The sequence below is a fragment of the Peromyscus maniculatus genome, chromosome 11 (assembly GCF_049852395.1).
Source record: "Peromyscus maniculatus bairdii isolate BWxNUB_F1_BW_parent chromosome 11, HU_Pman_BW_mat_3.1, whole genome shotgun sequence".
NCBI lineage: Eukaryota > Metazoa > Chordata > Mammalia > Rodentia > Cricetidae > Peromyscus > Peromyscus maniculatus.
Window position 1 is genome coordinate 57,707,511 of NC_134862.1, and position 21,324 is coordinate 57,728,834.

Here is a 21,324-nt window from a genome sequence, read left to right on the forward strand (position 1 = left end):
TTATCAACCAATCAGAGCAACACTGTGGTGATATTTTATTTGTACTGAAATGTTATTTTAATTTTATGTTAATAAATAAAGTTGCCCTGGGGTCAGAGCTATTAGAGCCATAGTAAGAGCGTGGTGGTTAGAAGAGCTAGGTAGATTTCTGTGTGTTCAGGGATACAGCCAGTATTGGAGACATACGCCTTTAAGACCTGGAGGGCGGTACTTACAGGCAGTGATGAGGCAGTCATGTGGTTGGGTTTACAACCAATGAGAAGGCAGAACAGAAAGATTATTTAAACAGGGACACAGGAAGTACCTCCCTCTCTCGGGGAAGCTAGGAGCACTGCAGGAGGTAAGATTTTATCTCTGAGCTCTGACCTCTCGGCTTTTCTCTTTTACCTTGGCTCTGTGTTTCTTATTTTAATAATACGATTGGTTACATCTACATCTGGCGCCCAACGTGACAAGAATCCATTAAAAACTGCTTGGGGCCGGCTCCCTAGCCGGAGCAGCTGGCTCCCTAGCCCCAGCCCAGGTCTGCTTGGGCTCAGGCCGGACTGTGAGCTGCTTGCTTAAAGCCAGTGCTACAAACAGCTCAGGCCTGCCCTGCTAAACAGGGCCCCTGGCTGTAAAGCCAAGCCTTGACTCTGCTCAGAGGGAACAAGTGGCTGGCTTTAAGCTTTAGCCGGCTACCCCTTCGCTTTCACTTTCACTTTCACTTTCGCTTTTGCTTTCTCTTTTGCTTTCTCTCTGTCTCTCTGTTCTCTCTCTCTCTCTCTCTCTCTCTCTCTCTCTCTCTCTCTCTCTCTCTCTGGATTTACACCTAGGACTCTAGGTGGCTGTTTTGAAATTCGCTCGGATTTCTACTGTTCTACGCAGATTTGGTAAGTCATAAAGGAAACTATTTAAAAGACAAATTTTTTCCACATTTAAAAAAATGGGTTTCCTGTGTACATTGGAAGAAAATTGGGTTTTGTTTGAAATTTTAGGCAGTCTGACAATGGAACAACTATATGAAAAGATTAGTATTATGGGAATTATGCAGTTAATCACCATGCTTATTCTCATTTTACTATTTAAAAAGATAGTCGATTTAAGTGCCAGGATAACAGCTTTAGAAAAACCTGTTAATTTTAACAGTGAAGTTGGTTCAAGTTTGGATCATAAGGTTACAGAAAGAAAGCCTGTTTTCACACAATCATCCTTAATTTATCCTGTAACCGTACAGCAGATGCCTGATCAAATGGCTACACAAAATATCTGGGCTCCAATTGAACTGATGGATTTTAAAAGGTTTAAGGAGGCAATAGTATCTTATGGCATGCATTCCCCATATGTAAAGCAAATGTTAAACTCTTGGTCAACATATAATAGGATTATACCACAGGACTGGCGGGACCTTGCACAAGCTGTTCTAGAACCCAGCCAGAGAATTCAATTTCTGACTTGGTTTAAGGAGGAAGCTAGAAACGTAGAAACACAATGGAGGGATAAAGGAATACAAGTTTGTCAGGATCAGCTTATTGGAGAAGGCCAATATGCTTCAATACAAACACAATGTTTATATGATGTTCAAACCGTAATTTTATGTCGAATGGCAGCCTTGAATGCATGGGACAGAGTTGATGAACCAGGAAAAAAACATGAGTCATTCACAAAGGTTATGCAAGGCCCTAAAGAATCTTTCACAGATTTTTTAGAAAGACTGGCTTCAGCAGTAAACAGAATGGTCTCAGGATCAGAAGCTAGTAAGGCAATAATTGAAGCTTTGGCATTTGAGAATGCGAATGCAGCATGCAAAAGAATAATCAGGCCGTTAAGGGCAAGATCTGCACCTTTGGAAGATTGGATTAGAGAAACAATTAATGTTGAGGTTGATGAGCATGATACGTGGGTAGGAGAAGTAATTTCAAAAGGTTTGAGGAGTGTTAGATGTTTTGGGTGTGGAAAGCAAGGACATTTTAAAAGGGACTGTAAACAGGTCATTCCTAGAAGCAATGTTTCTTCAAGGAACAATGGCAACAGAAGGCCCCTTCCTTCTGGAGTATGCAGAAGGTGTGGTAAGGGAAAACACTGGACCAACGAATGTAGATCAACAAAGGACAGACAGGGTAATCCTTTGCCTCAGTTTTCGGGAAACTCCCGGAGGGGCCTCATGCAGGCCCCCATAGCAAAACCAGTTCAAACCTTTCCTGCAGCTGTAGAGGAAATCCCTGCTCTGAGCGATTAAATAACCAAATGACTATTGGAATAAATCAGGCTGGTCAGGATGATGAAAAAGAGAGAATAGAAAATTCAGGAGAAAACATAAAGAAAATTTTTTGGCAAACTTCTATTAATGAACAGAGACCAAAATTAACGATAAAAATAAATGGTGTTTTGTTGTCTGGTCTGGTAGACACAGGTGCGGACATTACCATAATTGCACCAGAATTTTGGCATCCAGCTTGGCCTCTTCAGGAGGTAAACGTTCAACTGTTAGGAATTGGGACATTATCTGGAGTGAAACAGAGTGCAAGATGGCTGGAATGTATAGGTCCAGAAGGACAGAGAGGAAAATTAAAACCATATGTCGCTAACATAGCTATGAACCTGTGGGGTCGAGACTTGTTGCAACAATGGAATACTCAGATTAAAATCCCTCCAATCTCAGAAACAAATCATAAACTAGCACATGTTTCTGAGAGAAATATTAGAAGGCATTATTTTGAGTGGTCACCAGCCATCCATATTATACAGGAACAGGGCACAACAACTGATAATCTTCCAAAAATACCAACAGCTCTACCTTTAAAATGGTTAACAGACAAGCCTGTATGGGTTCAGCAATGGCCTTTAACAACAGAGAAACTCCAGGCTTTAGAAGAGCTGGTAGAAGAACAGTTAAATGCTCAGCATATTGAACAGTCAACCAGCCCTTGGAATTCTCCTGTATTTGTTATTAAAAAGAAATCTGGTAAATGGAGAATGGTAACAGACCTTAGAGCAATTAACAAAGTAATTCAGCCGATGGGCTCTCTACAATCTGGAATTCCTTTGCCTACTCTGTTACCAAAAGGATGGCCTCTCATAGTTATTGATTTAAAAGACTGTTTCTTTTCAATACCCTTACAAGAAAAGGACAAAGAAAGATTTGCTTTCACAGTGCCTACTTATAATAATTCTCAACCGGTTAAAAGATTTCAATGGAGGGTCCTCCCACAGGGAATGTTAAATAGCCCAACTCTGTGCCAATATTTTGTACAACAGCCATTGGAAGTGATATGTAAAAAATTTCCTAAATCTATAATTTATCATTATATGGATGATATTTTACTAGCTGACTCAAATGCAGATACTTTAGAAAGAATGTTTGAAGAAGTAAAGAAAATTTTGCCTTGCTGGGGATTACAAATTGCTCCTGAAAAGATACAAAGAGGAGATTCTATTAATTATTTAGGATATAAAATAGAGCTACAAAAAATTAGACCCCAAAAGGTGCAAATTAGGAGAGATAGACTACAGACTCTTAATGACTTTCAAAGATTATTTGGAGATATTTCTCATCTACGAACTATTGTTGGGGTAAAAAATGATGAACTGACTAATTTGTTCAAAACCTTAGAAGGTGACAAGGACTTAAATAGTCCAAGAGAATTATCACCTGAAGCTGAGAAAGAATTGGCCTTGGTAGAAAAGAAAGTACATGAAGGGCACGTGGATCGTATTGATCCAAAGCTGGATTGCATTTTGGTTATTTTACCTTCTAGGCATTCCCCTACTGGAATATTAATGCAGAGGGAAGATATTATATTGGAATGGATATTTTTACCAAATAAACCAAATAAAAAATTAAAAACTTATGGGGAAAAAATCTCTGACTTGATTTGGAAAGGAAAATTGAGACTTCGTCAATTAGCAGGAATAGACCCAGCAGAAATTGTCGTACCTTTAACTAAGGAGGACATTGAAAAATTATGGACAGAAAGTGAACCTTGGCAAAGAGCTTGCAGTAATTTTTTGGGAGAAATTAACAGCAAATATCCCAAAAGCAACAGAATTGATTTTATAAAGAGAGCTGATTGGATCTTGCCTCGAATTGTACGGCAAAAACCCATATCTGGAGTTCGTACATTTTATACAGATGCCAACAAACAAGGAAAGGCAGGTTACAAATCAGAAAATTTAAGTAAAGTGGTACAAAGTCCTTATAATTCAGTGCAAAAATCAGAATTGTATGCTATTCTGTTGGTATTAATGGATTTTTCAGAACCTCTCAACATAGTAACTGACTCTCAGTATGCTGAAAGAGTGGTGTTACATATTGAGACTGCAGAATTTATCCCTGATGCTTCAGAATTAACTTCACTATTTATTCAATTACAAGATACAATCAGGAAAAGGAATCATCCTTTATATATAACTCACATCCGATCTCATACTGGTCTGCCAGGCCCTCTAGCACAAGGCAATGATGAGATTGATAAATTATTGATAGGAAATGTGCTAGAGGCCTCAGAATTTCATAAAAAACATCATGTCAATAGTAAAGGTTTAAAAAAGGATTTTTCCATAACCTGGCAACAAGCCAAAGAAATAGTAAAGAAATGTCCTACTTGTTCCTTCTATAATCAAACGCCATTACCAGCAGGATGTAACCCAAAGGGTACTCAGAGAAATGAAATCTGGCAGATGGATGTGTTTCACTTTGCAGAATTTGGAAAACTGAAATATGTACACCACACTATGTACACCACACTATCGATACTTATTCAGGATTTCAATGGGCAACTGCTTTGAGTTCTGAAAAAGCTGATTCTGTAATCACTCATTTGCTAGAAGTTATGGCCATTATGGGTATACCTGCACAAATCAAAACTGACAATGCTCCATCATATGTCTCTGTTAAAATGAAACAGTTTTTTGCTTATTACAATATAAAGCATATTACAGGTATACCACATAATCCTACAGGTCAAGCAGTTATAGAAAGATCAAACAGAACTCTAAAGGATATGCTAAATAAACAGAAAGGAGTAACAAAAACCCCCAGAAATAGACTGCATAATGCTCTATTAACTTTGAATTTTCTGAATGCCAATGAGAAAGGAACAACAGCTGCAGAGAGACATTGGGTAATAGAAAAAACTACAGAATTAAATCAGCCTATATACTTTAAGGATGTGCTGACCTCAGAATGGAAGCCAGGGTATGTATTACGTTGGGGACGAGGTTTTGCTTTTGTTTCTATAGGAGAAGATAAGCTGTGGGTACCATCAAAATTGATAAAGGTTCGATTTGAACAAAGAGAAACCTCTTAATTAGAGGAGGTGATAGTTCATCAACCAGCATGAACATCCAATTTAAACTAACTTGTACCTGTAACACATGTCTTTTCATTTAATCAGATAATAACTTGCCAAAAAGGAACATCCCCAAAATTAGTCTTGGGGGAAGGTTTTTGTTTTTGTCTTTTAGGAGAATGAAGGTTAAGGAATCTGAAGGACACAAGACAAATGAGACAACTGAAGAAAAGGGACAAATCATCTATCCCAGGAAACAGAGTATATTGGAGTATATGGCATATGGGTATATATTATCTAAAAAATTTTATGTCTTCTTAAATGTTTGTTTCTGCTTTTCTCTAAAGATTTAACACTATTGGTTTTCTAATAGTCCCAGTTCAATTAAAATTTAAAGCTGACTTTGGAGTTGGAGAATGGCTCTCTCCTTCTTTAAACTCAAGCATGTTGTTAAAATGAAAATACAAACTCCCTGTATCATGACAGAATAAAAGAGCCATTTTCTGCTATGGGACAGGACAAAAGCCAAATTAATTAAAGGACTATTCTATTACTAATCTCAACTCTTTGATTCTATTCTGATTCTTTAAACTTTTCTTAAAGTATAAATTTTATATCAAAATTTACAAGATTAATATATATATACATTTTAAACTTTGTTAAGATATGAATGGTCATATAGAGTACTAACTAATTCTAGAAAAAAGGCTTCAGTTAGCTGCATATATATGTCTTTGTGTTCGAGTCTCTTATCAGTTTTCTGCAGGAAATCACGGCCAGGCCTAACATCAACTGAAGTCTCCGGAAAGAAGATGGGGCCCCACAACAACAACAACAACAACAATTCCACGTGGACAATAATCATATCACTGAACTGACAAACATCATCTACAGATCAGCTTTGAACTACAAGGTGCTCAGAGCAATTTTGAGATGACTAGCTGAGATGATCCAGTCTCAAAGACTACTTGAATAAGGACTTGAGATAAACCCTGAACTTTGGCTTTATACACAGACTGGATAATAATGAAGGATATAGTTACCTTTCCTAGAATTTGACAATTAACCTAAATTTTTCTTTCAGGATAAAGATAACTTCGCCCATACCCAGCAGGAAGCAATTTTAAGAATATGACACCCACATTGCCGAAGAAGTGGTGTGGGGCGGGTGGTTTTTTGGTTCTTTTAATGGGTTTTGGGTCTGGGATAATTTTCATTGTTTAGGGGGGTTGGTTACAAGTTGTCAAGGGTTAGGAAAAAGGCTAAGCAAAGGAGATTAGATTTAAGGTTCTTGTTTTAAAAAAAAAAAAAAAAAAGAAAGAAAGAAGGAAAAGAAAAGAAAAAGACAATTACTAGTTTTAAATACTTTACATTATTACCAACTATTAGGATATAAAGAAATGAAAGTTAGTAGTTAGACATTACAATAGAAATTGTAGTCATATTAGATATGTTTTAAAAATTGAGCAGATGTATTTTAGACAGGTCATCTTCAAACCCTTCAGAGATCTACAGAATATGGCATTTAAAATGTTTTAATAACTTAGAAATTTTTCTTTTTTGAGACATGTCGGCTCCTGGCAGTACCAATCTACTTCAGAGAAAATATGGGCATTGAAGAAACTGCATATGGAGTTAATTTTCATTGTGGCAAAAGTTAGCCACTGGACAACAAAGTATCCTCAAATCAACAGGACAAAATGGACAGACAGAACACGAAACAAAGGACTACCGATTCCTGCCAAAACAAGTATGGTTATGGCTTTATCAGAAGGCATCTTCTGAGGCCAGGACAATATGGCACCATCCCTGAAGTGGCCTTCACAATCTCGAAAAGGTACAGTGCCCTTTTCTTTGAAGGCAGCTGAACAGGCAGTGGGCCGATGGCTTCTGTTGTGCAATGGAACAGCAACTGAAAGCTCACGCCTCTCAATAGTAGACTGGCATTTAATAGAGGGATGTGGAGAAGGGCATGCTTAGATGAAGCCATATATACACAGCCAAGAAGAATGGACAGCTGAATTCAAAAACCATCAACAATTTCCAGAATTTAAAATCCTGAATCATGACATGACACTAGTGGAATTCAGGTGTTTCTGGTACATGGACTGCTCTCACCCAGTGTGAGGTTGAACTGTTGACCTTGTGTACAACCTACTTCACAAATGAGTCTGTCAGATACGCTAAGCCTATAGGCTGAAGATGATGCCCCAACACTGTGGAAAAACCTCAGGTGACTGTCCAGGCAGCTGGCTGTTTCTGTCAACTCACAAAATTTTTGGAAGTTGCTTTTGTGCACTTCTTGTTTTTATTTTTGTTAGCTAATATTATTTCCTTCTTGGGTCTCTGAGGGAGTTGAAGATTAGTTAGTTATAGTTGAAGATTAATTAGGATAGAAAGTGAATTAGATACATTTTGGACTTACTAAAATAGGATAGATAAGGGAATTATTTTCTCTGATTTGTCAAATACAAATGGACTAGACATTGTTTAGGTATTTGTTACTTGTATATATTGTATATAGTTATTGTACTTTTGTATATAGTTTTTCTTTTGTTAGTTATAACCTTTTGCCTTTTTTCTTTTTATTAAAATAGAAAAGGGGAAATGTGGTGATATTTTATTTGTACTGAAATGTTATTTTAATTTTATGTTAATAAATAAAGTTGCCCTGGGGTCAGAGCTATTAGAGCCATAGTAAGAGCGTGGTGGTTAGAAGAGCTAGGTAGATTTCTGTGTGTTCAGGGATACAGCCAGTATTGGAGACATACGCCTTTAAGACCTGGAGGGCGGTACTTACAGGCAGTGATGAGGCAGTCATGTGGTTGGGTTTACAACCAATGAGAAGGCAGAACAGAAAGATTATTTAAACAGGGACACAGGAAGTACCTCCCTCTCTCGGGGAAGCTAGGAGCACTGCAGGAGGTAAGATTTTATCTCTGAGCTCTGACCTCTCGGCTTTTCTCTTTTACCTTGGCTCTGTGTTTCTTATTTTAATAATACGATTGGTTACATCTACACAACACATATTCACAGCATACAGAAAGACATCCCACAGCAATAACTTCTCATTTTTACTCTTTTTTAATTAGACATGTTAGAAGTTATTGTATTTCTTATAATTATGTTGGGGAATATTATTTTAAGGTGTGTTACCTTTTTTTATGTTGCATTTGTTTAATTCTGTGAAGCTGTGATACTTTGCCTGTCTATAACACCTGATTGTCTAATAAAGAACTGAATGGCAAACAGCAAGGCCTGAGAAAAGATAAACGGAGCTGGCAGCTAGAGAAGGAGAAGTCTGGGAGGAGAGAAAGAAGATCAAGGAACTAGACAGGAAGGAGGAGGACTTTAGGGGCCAGCCAGCCAGCTACACAGCCAGACATGGATTTTTGAAGGAAAGAAAAGGTATACACGAACAGAGAAAGATAAAAGCCCCAAGGCCAAAGATAGACAGGATAATTTAAGAAAAGCTGCCTGCAACAAGCAAAACTAAGGCTGAGTATTCATAATTAAGAATAAGCCTCTGTGTGTGATTTATTTGGGAGCTGGGTGGCTACCCCCCAAAGAGCAAAACCAATCAACAACATAATTAGGAGAGAATGAATGTATTCACTTCAAAACTCTAAACAAATGTTATTTAGCAGTAATTCTAGTTATTGCATAGCTGATTTTTTTACAATAATGTAGCATTCTACTAAAAAGTATTAATTTCCTATTTTTACCAAACTTTACAATTTTCAGTTGTATAGCTCAAAATGTCTATAATATATATTTTTCTACTAATGAAGGTACTTATTTTCAAATTGGTATTACTGGTATGAAGAAGTAGTATTGATTTTTAATTTGTTTTATTAGAAATCTTTTAAATTTTCCCTTAATGTATCAAAATGATATTTTAAAATTTTGTTCTGTTTTTAGGAAAACCACATTGTCTGCAAATAATTATCCCAGTCACTTCCAAACCTTTTTACCTTTATAACTTATCTTTATCTTCAAATGCACTTCCTTCTGCTGTAAGTATCCAACCAACATCTTTATTGTATCATGCTATCAGGTGTGGTGATATTGAGTTCCTCAAAATATTGTGCACCCTAATAAACTTATCTGGGGTCAGAGAACAGAACAGCCACTAGATACAGAGGCCAGAAAATGGTGGCACACACACCCTTAATCCTAGCATTCTGAAAGCAAGAGATACATCCAGATTTCTGAGTTCAAAGCCACACTGGAAACAGCCAGGATTGGTGACACACGCCTTTAATCCCAGGAAGTGGTGGCAGAAATCAGAAAGGTATATAAGGTGTGAGGACCAGGAACTAGGATTCCTTAAGCTTTTAGGCTTTTAGCAGCAGTTCATCTGAGATCCATTCGGATGAGGACACAGAGGCTTCCAATATGAGGAAACAGGATCAGCTGAGAAGTGTGGCTTGTTCTGCTTCTCTGAACTTCCAGCATTTACCCCAATACCAGGCTCGAGGTTTGCTTTTATTAATAAGACCTTTTAAGGTTCATGCTACAATCAGGTTTAGTTGTCTCTTCTCAAACCCATGGCATTAAATGATCATGTCTTATATTTCAGCTCATTTCTTTCTCAATAGAGGGAATATATATTATACTATGGAAATGTGCACGTAACTTCTTTTAACACTCAGGAGAATTTCAGCTGAGTATTAGGAATCTGATGAGAATGGCTTTTACCACCATGGAAGAGCATCCTGAAAGGCAAGTGAGAGCTGATGGTGGGTAGTCAGAGGCAGTGCTTACCATTGGATCCCACTCTGTGAGTCAGAAATACACATTTTGTCTTTACATTTCCTGGTTCTATTTTTGTCTCATCATTATCACATGCACATATTTCTTGTATTTATTGATGAATAATGAGTATGCTCTTAAAACATTTATGACCACTGCAAAATATCAACCTCATTAAATTATTAAATATCAGAAGCTATGAATAAAAATAGAGGCTTATTTTTTTCCTGAAATATATTTCAATGTAATTTTTCCTGAAGGGATTTCAGAATATTTTGAAGAGGACTTAACATATACATTAAAAATGTGTTCATTTTACTCTACAAAAAAGGAGATGATTGATTAATATAGATACCACATGATAAATACCAGTAAATCTTTCTTTAATAATCAGAACAAAAAATAATATGATAACTTAAATACTTCATGAAATGATAATTCTACACATATAATTTGTGGAATAACCAAATAAATTTGTTTTGGTAAAGTGTTTAATCATGTTATATTTTAATGTTTCTAATAATTATATACAATGTCATACATAATAATGAGCTTTGCAAATTAAGTGACGTAAAGTTACTTCAAACTATTTCAATGTATCTTTTCAGATTTTTTTAATATAGCAGATTTATAAGAACAGAATTTACAAGTGTGATAATATGAGGAAGATTTCAGGTGAGTCCTGCCTATCTTAGATGCCACAATGAAAAGTTGTGGAATTATGGCAAAGGATTTTAAGCCCTGCTGAAGATGTATTTTCAAGGACCATTTTTGATACAATGTCTAATATGAATATGATTAACATTCTACAGAATCAATAATAATGGGAAATATTTTCAGGAAGCCTGTTTTCAAAGTATTTGATTTTGCCCTCTATTTTTGGTTCCCCATACATCCATATTTAAAATTTAGATTCAAGATGTTGGCGGCCCCCAGGACCTATGGGGCTTCTCTGAGGAACCTGAGAGACACAGCAAGGTTTTCAGGAAGAAGCAGCAGCAAAAGATGAGCCTATAGGGCACAACAGTACTCACACAACAGTATTCACAGTAGACAAAAGAGCATTTCCTTGTGGAGTAGAGCTGCTGCTCGGGCCACCAGAAGGCTTGGACCACCATGAAGCCGCTGCTCCCCATATCCACCCACTAGGCCAGAGACCACCCAAGGTGGACCTGCAGCATCGCCACCAAAGCTGCTGCTGCTGCTGCTGCCACTGCTCCCCCTACTTTCGGGAGAATAACATGGGCTCAGGCTGCAAGCAAGATAGTAATTTTACCTGGGGTACCAGCACCTAGAGCAGAATGGTGTAGGGCAGCTAAGAGCTCTCCCAGGTCATGGCCCTGGACATGCTGCCAATGCACAGCAAAATCACTCTGACTCCAAGTAAGAACAAGATATCCCAGGTGAAGAATGGTTCGTTTTCAGGATTAAGCCTCCTCAAAATATGTATGCAAATGTCAATGAAAACTATGTTGTAGTCTGTGGTTTTGTTCTGTGCTGCTGCCTGGGATCATGCTGATGTCCACAATTCCAGTTGCTGCCACGGGCCATGTTGTTGTCCTTGGTCTGTACTGGAGCGGGAAGCCATGTGTCCATATGCGAGCTACTGTTGGCTGCTCTGGGCAAGGAAGCTTCTTCTGCAGTGGTGTAGATGACTGCAGGCTCATCACTGAGAATGAGAGCCACTGAAGGCTTCTTTCTGGGACAACCAACCCATATATATTGTGATGATGTTTTATTTGTGCCGAAATGAGGTAATGTTTTATTGTGTGTTAATTAATAAAGCTTGCCTGGAGATCAGGGGGGAAAGGCCAAGCATTATAAGTAAACAAGAAGTCAAGTAGCACAGGCCCTTAATTCCTTAGCAGGCAGGATCTCTGTGTGTTCAAGGCCACACTAGGGAACAGAGCCAATCGTGGTGACTCACAACTTTAATTCCAGTACCAACCATAGAGATCTGGAGGTTTGTACAGACAGGCAGTAACAAGGAATTGAGGTAGCTGGGCTAAGAGCCAATGAGAAGGCATAAAAAAGCAAGGCATATAAGCCTGGGTAGATAGGAAGTTGCGCTCTTTGGTAGAGTAGGTGAGGTGAGGTTTCCTGGTGACTTTCCATATTTCTCTCATCTCTTTAAGACTTTAACCCAAATTTCTGTCTCCATGTTTTTTATTTAATAAGACCATTTAGAAATTCCACTACTATATATATATATATATATATATATATATATATATATATATATATATATATATTGAGCGAGGGAAGGAGAGAGGGTGGGAGAGAGAGAGAGTGAAAGAGGATGGAGAGACAGAGACAGAAAACAGCCCAGACAGGAAGCTATTGAAGGGAGTCCCTAAAAACTGTGATAAAGATGCACTTCACAGTTGATGGCTTCTGACAAGGAGTAGGGGTGAGGAAGGACTCAGTTTTCTTTCAGGTGCTGGCCACTGTGAGGTTGAACATGCTCCAGTGAGTATATGGGCTACTGAATTGGACTTGGTGGGTTTTATTTTTTGGAGGGAAGGAGAAGGGAGCAAGAGTAGAAGGGTGGATCAGGGTGGAATGGGAAGTGAGTGTGATTGGAGTGCATTGTGTGGGATTCCCAAATAATTAGTAAAAATATTTTGCTAGAGAAAAAAATGCATTTTACAAAAAATAAGAAAAAATAATATTCATAACTATTATTGAAGACTCAAATGAAATAAGATCAGCGATTCATACTGTTAATATCTTTAACTAAATATGTTATTTTCTTTGTTAGGAAATTTTTTAGATTTAACATTTTCTTTTATCAATGTATTAATTTCATCTATTGTATCTTTGATGCCAGAGATTCTCTCTCCCATTTCTTGTGTTTTGTGATGCTTGTATCTGTAGTTCCCATTCGCTTACTTAGATTTTCCATCTCCAGGATAACCTGCTTGTGTTTTCTTTATTACTTCTATTTCTATTTTCAGGTCTTAAAGCAAGAAATCCACGGAGTCTTCTTAAGGGACAAAGAAAAGAAAAACTCACTGTACAGAACAGAATTGTCACAGGTTCTGGATTGCCAAGGCACAGTCTCACGCTATTCTGACCATCTGAGTCAGTCCTGCATCTAAGTCCTATGAGGGAACAAAGAAAGAGATGTAGGTTCATCTTAGGTCTTAAGGGTAGCTGAGAGGACATACCCCAGGGGCACGTACTTCAAGGTCATAGGCAGGTAGGGCAGTCACCTTCTATGTCTCTAGGGCTATGCTTCAGGGTCATAGAACAGATATCCACTATAAGGTCTTGAGCAATTTGATTCATTTCTTTTTGTTTGTTTGTTTGTTTGTTTTGTTTTGTTTTGTTTTGTTGAGACAGGGTTTTTCTGTGTAGCTTTGCACCTTTCCTGGAACTCACTTTGTAGACCAGGCTGGCCTCGAACTCACAGAGATCCACCTGGCTCTGCCTCCCAAGTGCTGGAATTAAAAGTGTGTGCCACCACCACCTTTTAACTTTTATTCATTTCTTTCACCAGCTTGTTTGGGTTTGTTTGTTTGTGTTTTTTGGCTTTCATTAAGGGATTTATTCATTTCCTCCTATTGTCTGTTTGCGGTTTGTGTTTTCCTAGATTTCTTTAAGGTATTTATTCATTTCCTCTTTAAGGACTTCTATCATCTTCATAAAATGTTCAGGTCATTTTCTTGTGCTTCAGCTGTGTTGGAATATCCAGGACTTACTGGAGTGGGATAGCTGTCTTCTGGTGGTGCCATATTGCTCAGGCTGGTGTTGATTATGTTCTTATACTGACCTCTAGTCATCTGGCTTTGGGGTAATAATAAGTTTAGGTGCCAATTTCTGAGTTTATCTTTGTTGGAGGGATATTTTTTCCCCTTGGTTTCCATTTCCTTTCTGGTCTTCTGGCCTGGGTGGCTTGTGATTCTGGTGACCAGTGAAAGGCTAGTCCTCAGTTTCAGTCGAGTATCTCCACTAGCATTTTGGCAGCCTGAGTGAGCTCTGGGGTTTTGGAGTTCCAGAATTGCTTCTATGGATCTGTAGCTCTGGGAACTGGTATGGCCTCTAGGGTTCTGTGTACCAGCATGGCCTCTTGTAGCTGTAGGGGCTTCTGGAATCTGTGGCAGGCCCTCTGGAGTTCTGGATATCAACATGGTCTCTGTGGTTCCAGGTCCTGGTATGGCCCCAGGTAGATAAGGGACTCTGCCTCAGGTAATATTTTATCAGTTCTTTTCAGCGCCCAGAACACCAATAGACAATGAAGGTAAGAAAGCTATATCCCGAATGAGTGGTGGTGGCGGCGGCAGCGCACGCCTTTAAGCCTAGCAAGAGCCAGGCAGATCTCTGTGAGTTCAAGGCCAGCCTGGGCTACCAAGTGAGTTCCAGGAAAAGGCGCAAAGCTACACAGAGAAACCCTGTCTCAAAAAACAAAAACAAAAACAAAAAGCTATATCCCATAGGAAATATTCCAATCATATCCCTTATCTTTGTTTATCAAGAAGTCACAGTAGAGACCCCATAGCCCATAGAGAAAGAACCTTTGCTATGAATATCAATATTCACTATATTTTTGGTCTGAAATGTATCCTAATGTCTGGAATGTTACTGGCTTATTCCCATACTGACACTATTGATAGTAGCAGAAATTTTCAGATGGATGGACGGAGATCTACTCACTGCACATAACACTGAAAGGAATATTAGGACTGCAGTCCCTCCTTATTTTTTATATGTCCTGGCAATGTGAGGTAAATGCCTTCACTATGCTGCATACTGGCAACCATTATACTGCAGCACAGACCTAAAAGCACAATGATAGCCCAATGGATTGTGATCAAGGACCTCTGAATACATAAACCAGAGAGAATCTCTGTTCTTTGTAATTTCCTCATTTCACATATTTTCATTCAGTAATTCCCAAAAATCTTACAAATTATTTTGAAACAGAATATATAAATCAATAACAAAGCAACTCAGGTGGATTTTCAGTCATACAGATGGTGAATGTCTAATACATTAATATAAAATCCCATCAAGGAGAATAGGAAGTAGACACAAAGCCCTACACTTAGCCAAGAAACTATTTGCAACTGATAGCTTCCAGAAGAGGGAAAATCAGTTTCCTTCAAAGAATGACACTGAGTGTCTCAACCATACTCCAGGGGTGGCCTCATGCTCAGGCTCAGATGTAGGCAGCCAATGCACATCAGACTCCATGATTTTTGTTTGTTTGTTTGTTTGTTTGTTTGTTTTCATTTTAGAAAGAGAAAAGAAACATGAAGGTGGGTAGAGGAGTTTGGTGAGAGGAAAGAATATAATTTGAATATTGCCTGAAGTCATTTCCAGAGGTGGATAGGTCCCAATAGAGGATATAAGGAGTTGGTGAGGGAAGGAAGTGAGCCAGCCCATGGTGGTCAGGAGAATCTTGCAGCCTGACTGACTAGTAGCCTGATTGTTTCTTTATTTATACAGAATTTAGTAAGCAGAGATACATTCATGTTGTTTGAAAACATAGATCATATCATTTTTTGTCTTTGGACATGTGTTTCACTTCCTCTTGCTCATATTTTAGTCATCATAAATAAACTATGACAGAACAGAGTTATAATTTCCAATCATTTTTCCTCAAGTTTTGATATAATTGATAAACAGAATTATCATTTTTACTCATTAACACATAACCCAATTTTTAAGAATCTAGAGACATATGACAGCCTATTCTCAGGCTGGTAGTTCTGGTTGCTTCAAGAATGCTAGACCAAAACAAAATCTTCAAGCTAGCCCTGGCAGATTTCCATTTCCCAAGCAGTGTATTATTAACTCTTAATGGTCAGAGTGCCCAACAAAAATTCTCAGGCCAAAGCTGCTGCAGTTATTATTCAAATTCTAGCATAATTCAATGTTTATATTTTATATCTTTGTAGAATTTGTCTATATGCCTAATCTTGGCATTCCTCTGCTCCTTGGTCATATGACACCATAGTGGCTCTGCATGTGCTAACTTTTCTAAGAAATGGAGGTCCTGACATCTTATTCTTTTATCACCTTTTTACATCTTTTTTTTTTATTCCCAACAATACAAGTCTCTGTATAGGACAGAGGTAACTACAGCTAATCTAACTTTGTTGCTGTATATACCATGTAATTGCCTGAATGAATAGTTGGAAGAAGCTTGCAATTTGATCTGTGTCCAATTCCTGCTGTGGATATCGCTCTGTTTAAATAAAATGCTGATTGGCCAGTAGCCAGGCAGGGAGTATAGGGATGACAAACAGAGAAGAGAATTCTGGGAAGTGAAAGGCTGAGGCAGAGAGACACTTCCAGCCTCTGTCAGGGGGAGCAGGATGTAAAGTAACTGGTAAGTCATGAGTCACGTGACAAGATATAGATTTATAGAAATGGGTTAATTTAAGATATAAGAACAAGATAGCAAGAAGCCTGAGCCATTATGCCAAACAGTTTCAATAATACAACATCTGGTCTGTGTGTTTATTTGAATCTGAGTGGCTGCCGGGCAGGAATGGAGATAACTCAAGCTACAAATTCCTCTAGCCCACCAAATCTGGTTGACCTTTTTAATTTTACTTTGTTTTGATTATCTTGTTCCTGAGTAAGTACAAGGACAGATGTTTCAAGCATATCACATCGCTTGGTGTCCCAGCCTCCAAGGCATTAGGAAAATCTTCAATTAGATAAGGATATCTCCCTAAAAGTGGGAGGGATAGTATGTTCAGGACTTTCCTAGGGAAGCTTAGAAACTTTATTTCCTGGAAGAAGGCATAAATTATTCAGAAGAAATTTTCCATCAATCCAATATCCCCAAATTGTGCAAACAATAAGTCTCACAAGCATGCAGCAAGTGGAGATGAAAACCAAAGGTGGCATGGCAGCCATCATGTGGCTCAGCTTTGCTGGATCTTTGTCAAGCAGCTGTACTGGCTTTATGACTTCTGCCATTCCCATCAGATATGGCTGTGCCAGAATATATTGTATGAAATTTTCAAAAATAAATTGCTAAAAAAAAAATCAAGGTTCTTCTTAGTGCTGAGAGAGATAGTATATATGTACACATGATATAATTCATCTCTGACAGGTGCAACAATATGAAGGAATTTGTAGAAGAAACATGTTGAAAAACAGTAATGTTTTCTCTCAGCTTGTGGCATCTGCAAAAGTGTATGTTTTTAATATCAACAGATGTTTATCAACTCTTTTAAATTAATAAATAACTCCCATATCTACATCTCAATTATTATCAGAATGAGAATTCTGAAAGTGAATACAGTAAAAAAGCAAAAAAAAAAAAAAAAAAAAAACCCTCTAATTTAGAAAATCATTTGTAGACTGACACTATATATCCAACCCCATTATAATCTCTCCTATTTATAGTATCTATTTTATTCATATTAAAATACTCCCTGGATTAAGCATTTTGTATTTAAGACAAGGTTTATTTCAATTTTCATTGATTCACAAGAGACATATTTTTAAAAAATATATGCATCAATGAGAGAACTTTGGGCTGTAGATGAAAAATAAGACTATTGGTAAGTTTAAATAGCCTGAATATGAAAGATGTGGTGTTATAACATTGATGCCTTCAGCCACTCATTTACTTTTAAACCAAATGTCTTATAATCACTCTAACATATGCCTTTAAGCAACATGCTATCTCTAAAATCTGGAAAGATGAAATCATTTTACTGAAATGTAAGCAATTTAAGTTTCCATCTGTTTGAAAACTGTGGGAACAGTCTCAAGTTAAACATTAAAAAAAAACTCTGAACAAACTCATTGCTTTCATCTTCCTGTACAAAAACAAATTACATGAACATAATGAAGTAAATGATTAAATGTGATATTTAGTTATCACTGGTTGAGAGGACGAGGACATAGCTTTGCATTAAATTATCTTGACCTATTAGTTAACGACAGTAAATTTTTGATGATATCTGAAATTGTGCAAGTAGACTTATACAAGAAAAAAAAAAAGTGTGAATGTTGAGTTACTCTTGGAGACCACTGAAGTCACCATTATATTTCAATACATTGACAAAAAGAGTAACTGTTGTTTTCAAGTTTACAAGTATGGTAAAACTGAAAATCCATACTTGGTCTTCCCTAAGGATTTTCCCAGCACTTAACCTTTCAGGTTTGCTAGGAAATGGGTCTTATTCTTATGCATTTTGGAATCTCAGCTACATGCAGTATCGGCAGTGCTGAAGAGAAATGCTACAACAGTGACCTTTATGCATTCCTTCATGAGCGAAACTGTTCAGGAGTAATATATTCATGGTATACATTCCTTCATATGGTTGCACCTGTGAGACACGAATTATATTATTTGTACATATGTACCATGTCCCTCAGCACTAAGAGGAGCCTTGATTTTTTTAATGAATTTTATTTATTTTGGGGGGATTTCATACAATATATTCAAGTTATCGTCATTCCTCTCACCAAACTCCTCCCAGATCCTCCCACCCAACTTCATGTTCTCTCTCTTTCTAAAAAGACAAACAACAAAATAAAATAAAATAATAAAAGGACAAACAAACAAGTAAAAATCATGTAGTCTGATGTTTGTTGGCCACCTACACCTGAGCATGAGCTTGCAGCCACCCCTGGAATGTGTGCTTGATTGTGGTTATGGAAGAGGAAACGGATTTTCCCTCTTCCAGAAGCTATCTGTTGCAAATAGTTTCTTGGCTAAGTGTAGGGCTTTGTGTCCACTTCCCCTTCTCCTTTCTGGGATTTTGTCTGTTTTGAAATTGAATATGTATTATATACGGGATCACAGTCTCTGTGAGTCCTGGTGTGCCTCAGCCCAATTGTGTCTGGAAAACACTGTGTCCTTGAAGTCTTCCACCATCTCTGGCTCTTTCAGTCTTTCTGCCTCATCTTCTCCATAGGATCCTTAACTTTTGAGGGGTTGTGTGTGATATAGACACACACACACACTCCATTAAAAACTGCTTCAAAATCTCTCACACTGTGTACATTGCAAGTTGTGGGGCTATGTGTTAACTATCATCTACTAAATATATAAATGAATTAATATAATAAAATAAAAATTTAGCTTCTCTGATGAGAATTGAGGTATGGAAATCACAATATATCATTAGAAGCCCTCTTGGGATGGGCAGGTGTTTTGTTTTGCTTTGATTTAGTTAGGTTTTTTGAGATCTGGTTTCTCTGTGTGTCTGTCCTGGAACTTGCTCTGCAGAAAAGGTTGGCCTAGAACTCACAGAGATTCTTCTGCCTGTGCTTCCTGAGTTTTCAGCTACCACTGCCTGGCTAGTCTTAGGTTTTTAGCCTTTTAATGGTATAGGGTATGAGTTTCTTGGAAGAGCCATTAAATCTAATAAACAATGGTTGTTTAATCTCATAAAACTTTGTTACTATTGAATCAATGGTCTATCTTGCAGGAAGGTCACTATTGTATCTCAGTGTTCATATCTGGGTGAATTAATGTTTCCTTTTCTCCTACTATTGTATTTAAAGTACCTTATGGCATCATGAACATTAGTCAGTAAGCGTGAAGCTAAAATATGAGCAGCACCTTGATTTTTCCATGTTGGATAATGTAAGTAATAGATACCTTTGGCAAGGGTGCATTAATATAGGATAACTAATAATATTGGCAAATGTTATTGAGGATATATATATATATATATATATATATATATATATATATATATATTCATATATATATATATATGTATATATTCATTTTTTTTTTGCTCTTTTGAGAGGCCCACCACTCAGCTCCCAAATAAATCATACACACCAAAGCACTTGCCTGGCCTTCGCTTGGCTTAGTTTCTAGCCAGCTTCTTTTATTTTATCTTATCCCATCTACATTTTGCCTCTGGGCTTTCCCCATTCTCTTACTTTTGTAAATCTTACTCTTACTCCATGGCTGGCTGTGTGTAGCTGGGTGCCTGGCCCCTAGGGTCCTCCTTCTTCTGTGGATCCGAGCTCTTTTTTCTCCTCCCAGCCCTGCCTACCCTTTCTCCTGCCTTGCTGTTGTCTCTTATGCCTTATCTCAAAGACTAGACAGCCACTGTAGTTATCCCAAATTCTCACTTCTTATTCCTCAGCTTTGTGGAAGTGTATATTTTTTCTGAGACTTTTGCCTTGAGTTACGGGTTGATTGGAGAATTGCCCAAACATCAATCTGGAAATCTTTGTCATTAAATTCTAGAGACTGCCATTCTACAGGGAGCACACCCTTGTACCATCTCTTCCTTGCTACTTCAAAGCAATTTTCTCTCTTTGGTAGTAAGGCTGATTCCTTACCTGTCACTGCATTCTCACTGTTTCCTATAAACATTTGTGACTCCCCTTACATTCAAAACACATTAGTTTCTATGATCCATATACAACATGAGTCATTTACTGCATTCATCCCAAGAAGAATTTTTATCATAGGATGAAGGTATAAAGATTAGAAGGTAGAAAGATTACAGTTACAGAAATGACAATTGCGTAAATTAGAATAAAGAAGTAGAGTGCTCAGCTGGAGGCAACAATTAGGTAATGAATTGCTAATTGGACGAGTAGAAAGTGGTGTGTAGGTATATTAAAGTAGATTAAAATGTTTATAGAGAGATAGGGAAAGGAAAAGAAGCAATTTTCCTAACAAATCAGTTCCCTTTCTTCCTCCACAAATCTTAGAGTTATAGTTTTATCTTTCAAGGAGAAAGCTGATATCTTTTTTAATAGAGATTAAAATTATGTCTTGTTTAGAAGTATCAATTCTTGCATTGGGAAGTTAGTTATTTGATTTGATTAAATCCCAGCTATCAAATAAATAGTGCTCAAACATTTAAAGTAAAAGATTGAAACATTAAAGTTATCTATAACAGATTAGATCTATGGAATGAAGACAATTACAAGATTCACATAGATGGAACCACTCATCACACCATTTAGAAACTAAATATCATTACCCAATTCAAAATAAAAAATAAGATGATTTTTTAGAAATCCATTTTAGAAATTACTTTATATGATTACATAGATTCACCTTGATTTTTACAAGGTTAAGGTTTTCAGTGTGATAAGACGTTACTTCCTACTAACATGTATTGAGGAGAACTACAGACATTTTAGAGATGATGTAAGATCTTATTTGATTCTGAGCCAATAAAATGACAAATTATTCTGAAGGGCCTCAAACAATCTCAAAGAAAAACAACAAAACAAAACAAACAACAACAACAACAAAAAAAAACACAGATGACTCAAGAAGTATAGGAATGGCATCCAGTTTGCATTCCAAAGTAAATAGCTTTGTATAAATACTCTGTGAAAG